Source organism: Condylostylus longicornis, unplaced genomic scaffold, assembly GCF_029603195.1.
Source record: "Condylostylus longicornis isolate FDR11 unplaced genomic scaffold, ASM2960319v2 ptg000072l, whole genome shotgun sequence".
NCBI lineage: Eukaryota > Metazoa > Arthropoda > Insecta > Diptera > Dolichopodidae > Condylostylus > Condylostylus longicornis.
The window spans coordinates 3,888,569-3,901,295 of record NW_026578040.1 but is presented as its reverse complement, the minus strand read 5'-3'; positions in this window follow the sequence as shown (position 1 = coordinate 3,901,295).

Sequence of the window (12,727 nt, the reverse complement as noted above, 5' to 3'; positions counted from 1 at the left end):
CAAAATTTATAGAATCAAAATAATTTTCTGTTCCGCGCTCCATTTGTAGAACGTAAATTTTTAAATCCATTTTAATTAAATTTGTTTGCAATGTAATCTTAAAAGGATATCAGAAAATTATTTAAAAGATCCTTTTTTATTTTTTCTTATTCTATAATTTTTGTTCAATTTTCATGCTGCTTCTTGTTGTGTTTATGGATTCTTTTACAAATTTTTGTATTCTTATGAGAGAAATCATTGCATTTTATAACCACATTATGGTGGTTACATTTATTTCCCGTTTTAATATGTTATTTAAAAAACTACATTTTTAATGTTCATATAGAGGACTTTAAACGTGGAAACTATATACACTAAACTTATGTAATATGTAATGTGCATATATGTATTGTAATATTCTTAGAAAATTTAAGGGCAGAACAAAAAAAAATATAGGAAACCAATCGATTTCTTGTTCTTCCTTGGTTATTCCTGTAAATCTCATCAATATTCAAGAAATTGTATGCAGATCACGAAATATAAATAAAAGAAAAAAAAAAGCTCTTGCTCTCTTCTGATTTTCTATGCTTATGTGCATTCGTTTATATTTTGTATAGTTTTTTTTATTTCACTCCCTTTTACTTGTAAAATTTTTTTTTTTTCGTTCTGGTTTTTGTTTTTAAAACATATCCTTTCGACAACTTTCTTTAGTATTTAAAAAAATTCTACCTCAAATGCATACTTTACTTGCATACAAAGAATTTCAAAATTACCAACTACTCCCAATTTATTAAGAGTTCATTAGCAAAAAAGTAAGGGCTTTCACGTTATTGTGAATAAGAAATGGATGTGATCAAAGAATGATCTCGTAATCTCTTGGTGTTGAACGGTTACAAGTCACTGCGCTGTCAATTGCTTTAAATAAATGTTTAAATGAATGTCTTTTCAGAAATATTTACTTTATTTTTATGAAACATATTTTTGTTAAAAATTCGACGAATATTTTTATACTGATCGAAGCAACCTTCAAACAGGTCATTTTGCTATAAAGAACAAACGACTGACGTCCGATTAGCGTACCAAAATTTTTGATCTTTATTTCAAAAACTCGCGTTCAATGAGAAATTTAACGTCATTTAATGAGAAATGCGACGTAATAACAGAGATTGTTAGTGACTCATATTAGCCATTCAGGTGACCGTTTTACTGGCTTCTCAATGATACTCTATAAATTCCAATAAATCAAGCGGGATCTATTATTCTAGCGAAAAAAATATACAAAAACTACTTTTTGGTAAACTCATTTTGTGTTTCAAGTATTTTGCTAAGCTATATCATTAAAAATAAATTATAAATATTATTTCTGACTGGTACTAAGTAAGGGTTCAGTTTCGTTTAATTTGTACAGTCGAGAAATCCTTTGATCTCTTTATTTTTACAGAATTAGTTGAAATAAAGAATACAATATTAATAAAATAAGTCAGTAAACAGTTGCTCAATTTAGCATATAATAAAGTAAAGTACCTGATGGGATCAGATTTAATCTAGAGATTTACCAATTATAGTATTTGTTGTTTTAGACATTCTACAAAATTGATTCGTTATTAGACCATATACTTCCAAAAATTATATTGTCTGACTTAACTCCCGATAAATTTTTTTAACTTTTTCACATCTCAATGTAGAACAAAACAATGCTAAATATGTGAAATATTTAAAATTTTTTCAAAAGATGGCAACTCTACGGTGAAAAATGTAAAGAGAAAAAAAAATAAATATTATACACTAATGGTATAAACATTACTGCAAAAAGAGTTCTTGTATTGAAAATATGAGAACAAGAACATAGCACATAGATAAAAATAAAAATATAGGAAAAATTGCATTTAGTTCATTTTCATAGCACCTCATGGGCATACCATTTTAAAGCACCATTATAATATTGAGTAAAATAAAATAGTAAAAAATGTCAGGGAATCTTTGATCAAAAACCATTTTTTCTTTCTTTTTAAATACTGTGCATTACCATTTATTTATTTTCGTAGTTTTTTGCCCTTTTTTTTCTTTTTTAAAAAATTTACGAGTTGTACTTGATTTTTTGTTTAAGTTCATTTAAATTTAGAACTCGTAGTCATCATTATTCGTTCTATAGGTTAAAGATATAAAAAAAAAAACATTACAGGAAGAATGAAATCATATTAGAGGGAAAATAAATGGTTGAAAACAAAATTGGAGCATCATTACATCCTTTATTTTGTATATTATCCTTTTTACATATTTTTATTGTTTTCCTTCATGTGAACAATAATATTCTTAAAATAGAAAATATAATTAAATCGATATATTTATATTTGTATCATAAACGCTACAAAAGTATTTAAAAATTCATAATAAATAAATATTATTTAATAATAAATTGAATATGAATATTGAAAATCTTATTTAAATTCTCTATTTGGTAAATAAAATTTATATTATATAAAATTTTTAATAAGATTATAAATGAAATAATAATTACATAAAAATAAAGTTTCATATTTCAGTTATTAAGTGTGCGAATGAAAAATTCAATGAATGAGAACATTTTAAATACGATAGACAAATAAATAAAAATTTATGCTGTAGTTGCAATATCTGTGCAAAAATAAAAAATCAAAATTTTGCTTCTGACCTAGAATAGACTAAATTTTAGAACCATGTTGAATTTAAAATATTATTGAATATTTTATGAAGAATCCTTGAACATTTTTCCGAAAAACTTGGGTCTGTTTCTTCAATTTTGTGTTACCATAATTTCGATTTAAAATATTTGTTGTTTCGACTTGACTTAAACTTAAATCAATTAAGTGATTAATTGCAACTTTTATTTAAGTGATTAATAAGTCGTTCACAAGTTAAAAGTCACAGCATACCTGATGAAGGATCCTGGCGATTGGATGCAATACCAATTGTATAATATTTGTTGTTAATTCTAGATGGTTTAAACTTTGTGATTACCCAGTCAATGTCTTTAAAATACGTTTTGAAGTACGAACGAAACCAGGAATACTTTTCGAATGAGAAGTAATCACTGTTTTAACACTGGTATTATTGGTGTATACACCATTTTACTTCTTATATCTATTTACAAGTTGAATTTTGTTTAATAAAATTTAATTTTTCATTTATTTTAAAATGTGTTACAGAATTAAGCCAATACATGAGTCTATAGTTGAAATGAGTTTAATCATTGCATTTAATTACAAGAAGCAAGCGAGTATAAAAATGGCTTTGAGAATATTGAAAAAGTTGAATGTAACTAAAATTTTTTGATTACGTAAGAGACCGGTTACAAAACAAGCGAATCATATATTTTGTGAGCCTTTAAAACTTACTTTATTTTCATTAAATTTGCAATTCAATTACCTAATCCTTTTCATTTGAAATTTTTGATTCATTTCTTTGATTTACTTATGAATTTGAACATGAATTCATATTTTGAATACCCAATATAAAAAAACATATAAATTTAAATTGAAATTTATTTTTTATTTAACAATATTTGAAATTTAACTCTACAATTATGTTTTTACTTATCATTTTGAAATTTTAAATATCTAAATTTATTTATTTGTGTTATATTTGCATATACACAAATAATATATCAATATTAAATTCATATTTCTAACCTTTTTCAAGACAAGGTTATTATTCTTTGCCATATAATTGATCAATATGTGATGCAGTTGACCGACAAATATGTTCAATGGACATTTACTGAATTTAGTTCTGAGTGCGATTACTTTTGTGCATAATTTTCAATAAAAATTTCTTTCTTTTCCCATCAAATAAAACGCACAAACACAACCAGAACTGCTGGTCTAAAAATAAATTGCATAATTTAAATGTACATGACAATTTAATCCAATTATGACTAAGCCACAGAAATTTTAAAACGTAGAGAAAAGTATGTCCAGTGAATAATATTTGGCGCAATGAGGGTTAAAGTATAAAATCAAGAAAGTTTTTAAATTTAAATAAAAAAAAATAATTAATTTGTATTTTACATTCAAACTTTTCAATAAAACTTTTTTCTATAAAAAATTTTGAATAAAAAAAAAATTAAAACAATTTCCACATAATATTAAAAAGTTTCCTTCATTTAATCCATTAGTAAACCCTTGGAAATATATGTAAATAATATTTTTAAGTTAAAGTTTAAGTCCTTTAATAGTTTTCATTTTCATAAAAAACAAACTTTAAATTAAAATTAAAAATATATTTTTTTCAAATAATTTTGGTCGTTAGTCTAGCCAAAATCCGGTTTGTTTTTTGACTCAGAAGTTGTTATTAATAACGGCTCCAGGGAAAAAGTACATTTATTAATTATTCTCTATCGACCTACATTATCACTTTAGCCAGTTTCTATGCAAAATTCCTTGTAAATTGAAGTGAACAATGTAACCTTCCTAAAACTTATATGTTAGAGATTGCGCAAAAGCAACTCAGTTGACTAAAGTTCCAATGTTAAAACAAAAAAGAAGTGATTACATTTCGACTTAAAATCATCATTTATGACCTCACCATTTTGTTTTTATTAAAAATCTTAAGTAATATTTAAAAAAATATCCTAAAAGAAACTGACCCTGTAAAATTGACAATATAAAAACTATTAAGAAAAACTGTTTTCTGAAAACCCACTAAAAATGACTTAAGTCCTTTCTCCCTAGAGAAATAGTGTTAGGCATAAATTTCTTCAATAAGCGCTAATTGAAATTTTTGACATCAGATTTTGTGTTTTTTACCGACCGTATTGTGTATACAATAGGAAGGTTATGTGATGGCAACAAATTTTGCATATCGAGTTTTCGGTGGGAATGCACTTCTCCATAGTAGGGAAGTGTAAATAAACTATTTTTAGCAACCTGTCGGTCCGTCGGTCTGTCGGTCTGTCGGTCTGTGTGTGTACGTGTGTATGTCAAGTTCTGCTGAACCGATTTTGATGAAATTTTATATGTAAGTTTATTTCCCACATGGCACGGATAGAACAACTTTTGGGATATATCAGGTCTCAGGAACTGCACTTTTTAGCGGGCCTGTTTTACATTTTTGGACATTTTGAAGAAAATATTCGGCCGATTTTCTTGAAATTTCATATATAAGTTTTGCTCGACCGTCCGCGAAAACTCCTATGTTCTGGAAGAAATCAGGCATCGGCCTGATGTTTACTGCGGGCCAAATATACATTTTTGTGTATATAAAGAGAAATAATCAACCGATTTCATTGAAATTTAATATATGAATTCCTCGTATTAAAACAATGAACATATAAATTTTTTGGAAAGATCAGGGCTCGAAAACTGATTTGCGAGCAGATTTTACATTTTTCACCATATCTACGGAACGAATTGATGGAATTTCTTGAAATTTGATATTTGAGTTCTGGTTGTTACCGAAACTAACTGGCGAGCATTTCAGGGAATTCGGGTTGCACAAAGCGAAACTCTACTAAGAGCCAAATTTACATTTTTCTAAGTATGTTAACTATAAGGTTACTAATGTCCTAAAAATTGGAAAGAAGTATTTAACAGACATTTTTTCAACATTCTGTAACACTTTCACTTAACTAGATAATACACAATGCGGTCGGTTATGTGTTGACCACATCAGATTTTTTTTAAATATTTTCTTTTTTAACAAAGGAAAGAAATTTTAATATTGTTAGTAATGTTGAATAAATCGAACCCCTTTTTACTTGTTGCATATTTCCGATTTATGTAACTGTGGCCTATTTAATAGGGTCATTTCCTCGCAGTTGTCGTAGGCTAATGTAGGTTGACTCAAAATTCTTTATATTTTTGTAAAATATTCAATTTTATATAGTTCACAATGGAAAAAAATCATTTGAATTCAATTAAATAGTTATGATTTCCAAGAAATTAAATTATTTGAATAAAATTCTGAATTATTTTTCAATTTGATTTTATTAAGAATTCCTAAAATATAAACAACCGCTATTATCATACAAAACAATTTATAATGAAATTTTCCTTTAAGTTTTTCCGAGGTTAAAATCTTTAATTCTTTTTATCAGTTTCTTTTTAAACTTTTTTTTTCAAAAACCATTTTCACAAATTAGTTTTCAAAATTATATCCTCTAATTAAAATCTTTCGTTATAAATGAAAATATAAAAGTTTTTTTTTTCCGAGATTTGCTTAATTTTTCTATTATATAAATTTTCAATATAAATACACTCGCATACAAATACAAAAAATATATTTGTAAGAAAAATCATTGAAAACTTTAAATTCGTAGATTTAAACTTAAATGCTTAAATCTTTTATTGGTTTTTCGTATTTCTTTAGATAAGAAAAAGCAAGTTTTTGGCTAAACAAAAAAAACAAAAAAATTTTAAAAATTCTCTAGAATTCAAGTTTTTTTTTCAAATGGTATAAAAAATAAAAATATCAAACTAGTTTTCCAAATGTGACTATAATATTAAGTTTAACGGGATAACAATAATAAAAACAAAAAACACAAACAAATATAAAAGGAACTTTAAATTTTTAGAGCAAATAAATAAGAACGCACATGTGAAACATTTTCATTAAGAAAATTGAATTTTTCTTTTTCCTTGCTTGTTTGTTGCATTTTCTATATAGATTAAAGAAACACAAAAAAAAAAATTTGGGTTAAAAATAAAATGTTTACCATCTTGAAACTTATATTAAAAAAAAAATTTAGTGGGTCATTTTTAAGTTATTAATTAGCGCGCTTAAATATTTTTTTTTCCTTATTTCGCACAAAAAAAAATTGTTCATGGTTAGTGGAAATAATAAAAGAATTAAATAAAACTTTTAAAATTGCTTTGATCGTGTATATAAGTGCCCTGAATGGATTGAAAGCAATGCACTTGTTGAATAAAATCTTGAGTAAACAGAGAAAAGAAACGCAATAAGATAAAAACCAATTTGTTAGCCAAATTTTTCCTTATTATCATTTTTTAATGTTATTTACTTCTGTTTACTCTATTAGATTATTCCTGGTATAAGGGTAAACTTACATCGACTTTTTTTGTTATATTGTGGGTAGGCGTAAGTTTCAATATTCAAAACCTAAATATTTTTATTTGAAAATCGAGTCACAGCAACAGAGTTTTTTAATCCAAGAACAACCGGTATTTGTTAATTTTTTTTTATTTGGGTCCAGGAACGCAATACTTTTGCGGAAAATATTGTATTGGTAAACAACGGTCTTGTTTTCTTGTTATATGTTATTTTTATTATAAAAATTTTGTTATTCAGCCAAGACTTGGTAATTTTTTGCTAAAAAGACTTTGATTTTGTATGTCATATGATTATTTGTGTGCGAGAAGCTATGTTAAAAAAGTTAAATATCTAACCAGTTGGTAAAAGTCTTTTAATCTTTAATGCAAATATAATTATTTCTCTATGCTATAGAGATGTGTTAATAAACTATGTTTTTTAGCAAATAATATCTATTAACTGATATTTTCAATTGTAATTGGTTTTATATTTTTCAGAAAAAGGCAACACTTTTTACATGTCTTATGAACTTTTAAATATTTTTCCATCGTAACTATATAATTAATTTTTTGACCTTTCAGAAATATATTTCAAAATACAAATATGCGGCAATACTGTACTTCGTTAGATTTGATTGAATGTAAACATAATTATGCAGAAAATCTATAATATTGGCATATAAATTAAAAAATTTTTAAATGAATTACAAGAAAAAGAAAACAATTTTATTGAAAAAACAAAATTTAGAAATAATAAGGTTATGTCAAACCAATGATTTGCAATGTATCACTTTTCCCTTTAGCAAGTGAAAATACTGCTTTTGAAAACAGTCTGTAGTACTATTAAAATTATTTTCATACATACACAATATTTCAAAAATTGCATAGCATTAGGATGAGGCAAAAAAATTGAAAGACGCGCTAACATAATGCTCGAATTTGAGGGTTAATTGTTTGAATTTAGAAAAATAATTATAGTTCTTGATGACAGGGCACTTACATACGTCAGCCTTTTGCATTTATACAAATTTAGAAGAGCTCGCAGTTTTGATATAATAAGATGCTGAAAATTCAAATTTTACAAATTTTGAGAGACGTGAACTTAAGACGGGCGGACTGGCGGACTGATGGACTCACGGTAGGATAGAGTGAAACTAATAAGCATTGTTTTTCAAAATATTTAGTTGGAAAAGTGCTATAAATTGAAAATTTCTGAATTTTCGTAGTTTTTCATATAGGATATTGAATTAATGAATATGATAAGTAATAGGATGCATATAATATAATAGAATAACAGCTAAAAACAAACTGAGACACAAAACCTAATATATTTTGTGCATAATTACATACATATGTAAATAATTATTTTTTTATTTCCCTCCAAAATTTATCTTGTATACAAATCAGAAAATAAAATAATCAAAATAAAAAACAAGTATAACATGTTAAAACAAAAAATTTCCCACATAACAATCCAATTTTTTCGACTGAATTTTTTATTCTGCATGTAGATACAAAAGGTCTACAATGAAGAAGTATTAAAAAATCTCCATCTTGTAGAGTAACACTTTAATTACGTTTTATTGCGCACTACTGACACAAATATTATTTTAGTATTTTTCTCTTAAATTTTGTATAAGTACATGTGCGATGACAATAACAAAAGAAATTTCAAAACCAAAGTAAAATAATTTCCAAAATAAACTTGATGACGTCATTGTGTATTTTATTTTTAGAATTTTTTTTCTATTGTTATTTCCTATACATACATATCTACGAAAAAATATAAAGATAAAAATATAGACCTACACGAGTTTTTGTCGCTTTACTTTAAAATTTCATAGTGGAAAAAAAGTAAATTAAAACTTTTTAAAATTTTCTTTTATATTTCATTAATTGATTTTAAGCTGCATCACTACCTTTAGTTAGATGTTAGAGCTAGTTAACATTAGTCAAGATCTAATTATTAAATTGAAATGCAAATGATTTTCAGAAAAAGAAGTTTAGATATTTTAAAAACTTCAATTAGGAAAATGGCAAATATTGCAATGGCCAATGGCACAATGAAAATACAAGTTGTTAACAAACTCACTTGAATTAGTTTGTATATGAATAAAAGTTAATTGACATGATTTAATCAATGAGACTGAATGTATGCAAAATTATAAATTATTGAACCAAATTTAAAAGTGTGTCACAAGTAGTACCTCAATACAAGGAAATTCGTAACAAACTACAAACAAGGATTTTTTTATACGATGCTTTTTACTCTTATTCCTTAAATTTTCGTGAATATTCAATAAATTCTCAATTTTTGGAGAGAATCTTTTATTCTTTTTCTTTCATATTGAAACCATATATCTCCATATAACCACATACTCAAATACATAAAATATATTTATTTAAAAGTTGTTATTGTAAGTAAAATACAATTGTTCTCTTTAATTTTTATTTATCAGCTGTTGCATTTTTATAATAAAATATCACGTTAAACCTTCATATATCTTCATAAATCTACAGCGATATTTTATAAAAAGTAGTAGTATATAGTAGGATTTTAACATTTACTTGTATTATGTATTAAATGTATATTCCACTTATAGACGAAATTTCTCTTTGAACCTTATTTTCTCTTAAATTCAAATCACAATCCACATTACTCCTCGTTTATTTAAAATTTAGTAAGAGAGATGATTATTAAAATTTCCTTTTTCATTTCTCTATTTCATTTAAAGGAAATTTGAAGTATTTGTATAAAATTTAAAGCGAAAATAATTTCCAGATATAGAATTTTTATATTATGAAGAAATTAAAAGAAAAATTGAAAAAAGAAAGAAAAACCTTTCTTTCGTCATACATGTTTTACCGTTACATTAGAATATTTTCCATGTTTTTGAGTGTATTTATATTTGTATTTAAATATTACAATACTTTATGTGTGTAAGAAGGAAAATTTTTGCTGGGTGACAGAAAATGGGTAATGGCAAACAAAAACGGAAAACGAAAAAAAAAACTCAATATTATAAAATACGCAAAAATGGAAAAACAAAAACTAGAACATACAGAGAATCTAAATAAATTCTTACGTGTTTTTATATCTATATATACATATTTACGTAAAATACATATGTGTATGTATAATCGTATGTGTATACATAAAATAAAATAATTCTTTTCCATAGATCCTTTTTCTATATTTTCTTGTATCACTGTACCATTTTTTTTTTGATCTTATTTTAAGGATATTTTTTTGGTCAGTTTCCTCGTGTCGGTTCTTTAGGACGGATGTTCTAAATTTTATTTGATGCGTTTAATTGTATGCGATTTTTTCATAATAATGATAAATCGGGTTTGAATAACAAAAACGACTACAATAAGTGTTTTCGCGAAATTTTCACATGAAAACTAATGTGTTAAAAATTATACAGAAATTATACAGAAATTAAATTAATTAAAAAAGGACATGAATAATTACTACTTTTTGCTTTGAATGCGTTTACATTAATAATTTCTATTACTGAGCAAGGATATTTTAAAAGTAAAATTGTTTTTTTTTAATTTTCGAATATTTATACGGGTTTTTTAAAAATTGAATTACAAAATTTGATTTAATCTAAGTGTGAAGATGTATTGACATTATTTTATTGCTCTTATATTTTCAGTCTCTTTATTACCACAATTAATAAGGGTGACAACAGTTTCTTTTAAAATTTAATTTAATATTGATTACAATATTTTGCTATGACGGGCGGTGTCGGGTTTTTTTTTAATTTAAAATTAAATACCCCATATTGTTATAAAAATTTTCACATAAAAAGATGTTGAATTAAAATATAAACTCAGAATTGTATTGATTTTAAATTTAAAGTATACAGTAAGAAATACAAGAAAATTTTCTAAAATTTTGAGTGAATTAATTATTCAAGGATCATAATATTAAAATAATAAAACAAAAATTATAAATAATCAATATTATTAGTTTTAAAATATAATGTTTAAAGTAATGTTTAAAAATATAATTAAGTGAAGTAAAACGAAAAAAAAAATCAATTATCCAATTGAAGAGAATCTTCCTGTACATTGGTTTTAAATTTTTAAATATCCTTACCGTATGAATAAATATTTTTAGTAATTATAGTGGGTTTTTAAAATTAGATAAGAAAATAAATATATTGTAATATCTATTTTAATTGTATCAGAATGACTACAAAGTTTTCACTAAAAAATTTAGTATTTAAAAAACATCAATAGAATATTAAGAAAAAAATTCTTATAATAAAAAAAAATTTTTCAAAAAATTATTGAAAAATCAAAAGTGTAAAAGAAACAAGACAAGAAATAAAAATTTAAGTGTATTTTTCATAATATAAAAAAGTAAGAATTCATTATTTTAATTAATTATTTTGAAGTTCTCCTTTATCAAGATTTATTTAGAAGCATTTTATTATAAAATCAAGGATCTCAATTTCCATTCTTTATAAATTTATATGTTCTTAATAATATGAAATTTCTCAAAAATTAAAATATTCTGATTTAAAAATAAATTTTAATAACTATATACCCTTGCCAGAATTAAAAATTAAATGGCATTTGTTTTCCTTTTCTAATTCTTGAAATCAAAAAAATAATTTGATAAGAAAAAGTTGTGGGCTTAAAAAAGAGGAAATTTTAATAATAAATTAATCATTCTTTAAAATCAGAATCAGAATTTGTTTTTGTTTTTTTTTTTGTCAACTAAATGTAATGAAATTTATACGAAATATAATTTAGTTTATAGGTATAAGAATTAAATTTTATTAAAACAGAAAAAACAAGATATCCTTAATATCCTTTTTCATTATCATTATGATTTTCATTGGACGAAACAGAATTTAGGAAATAATTTACTATAGCAATTGTATTTTTCATGTTCCATGTTAAATAGTTTGCAGACTTGTCGTTATACAGAAATTTATAAGAGTTTAATCATGCAAGATTACAAAGAAATAGCCTTAATACGAACCGAAATATAGCGCGAAAATGTTAAACAAAAAAATTCGTTTAAAACCACACAGTTGACTGATATTATGTGGGTGTAAAAATGTTTCTCTTACAGTTTTTTGTGAGATTACCTTAAAGTTAATAATTATTCTTTTTATTTTTTTAATTTTTAACCAGATAGAGGTTGTATAGTAGAAATTTGAAAAAATATCAAGAGTTTTCAAGCGAAACAAAAATTGAAAATGAATTGAATGTTGGATAGTACAAGTAATTAAGGACGGAATATTAAAATATTTAATATAAGTAATTAAGGACGGATAAAATCAAAATAAAAAAAAATCAATTTTGTAAATTTGAATTTCCGCTCAAAGATGTTTATTGTTTGTTTTTGTATTTTCTATTTAGAGTAAATAAATTATATATTAGTTAAAGAACATTAAAGAAAACATTATTTTTAATTAAAAACAAAGAAAAACGATATTATATTTGCTCTAAATATCGTACAAAAATAAATGAGAAAAAATTCTAAAAAGAAAACAAACCGTAGCCATTTTCAATCATAGACCAGTAAGGTGATTTATAAAACACGATATGACTGAAAGGTTAATAGTTGCTTGAGAATTATAAGCAACTTAAAAAATTTTCAGTTGTCACACTTAATCGAGAAAATGTTCATAATAATTTACAAATTTCTTTAAAGCTCAGATTTTTTGAAATTTTGGGTACTTACGGTATCTAAGATT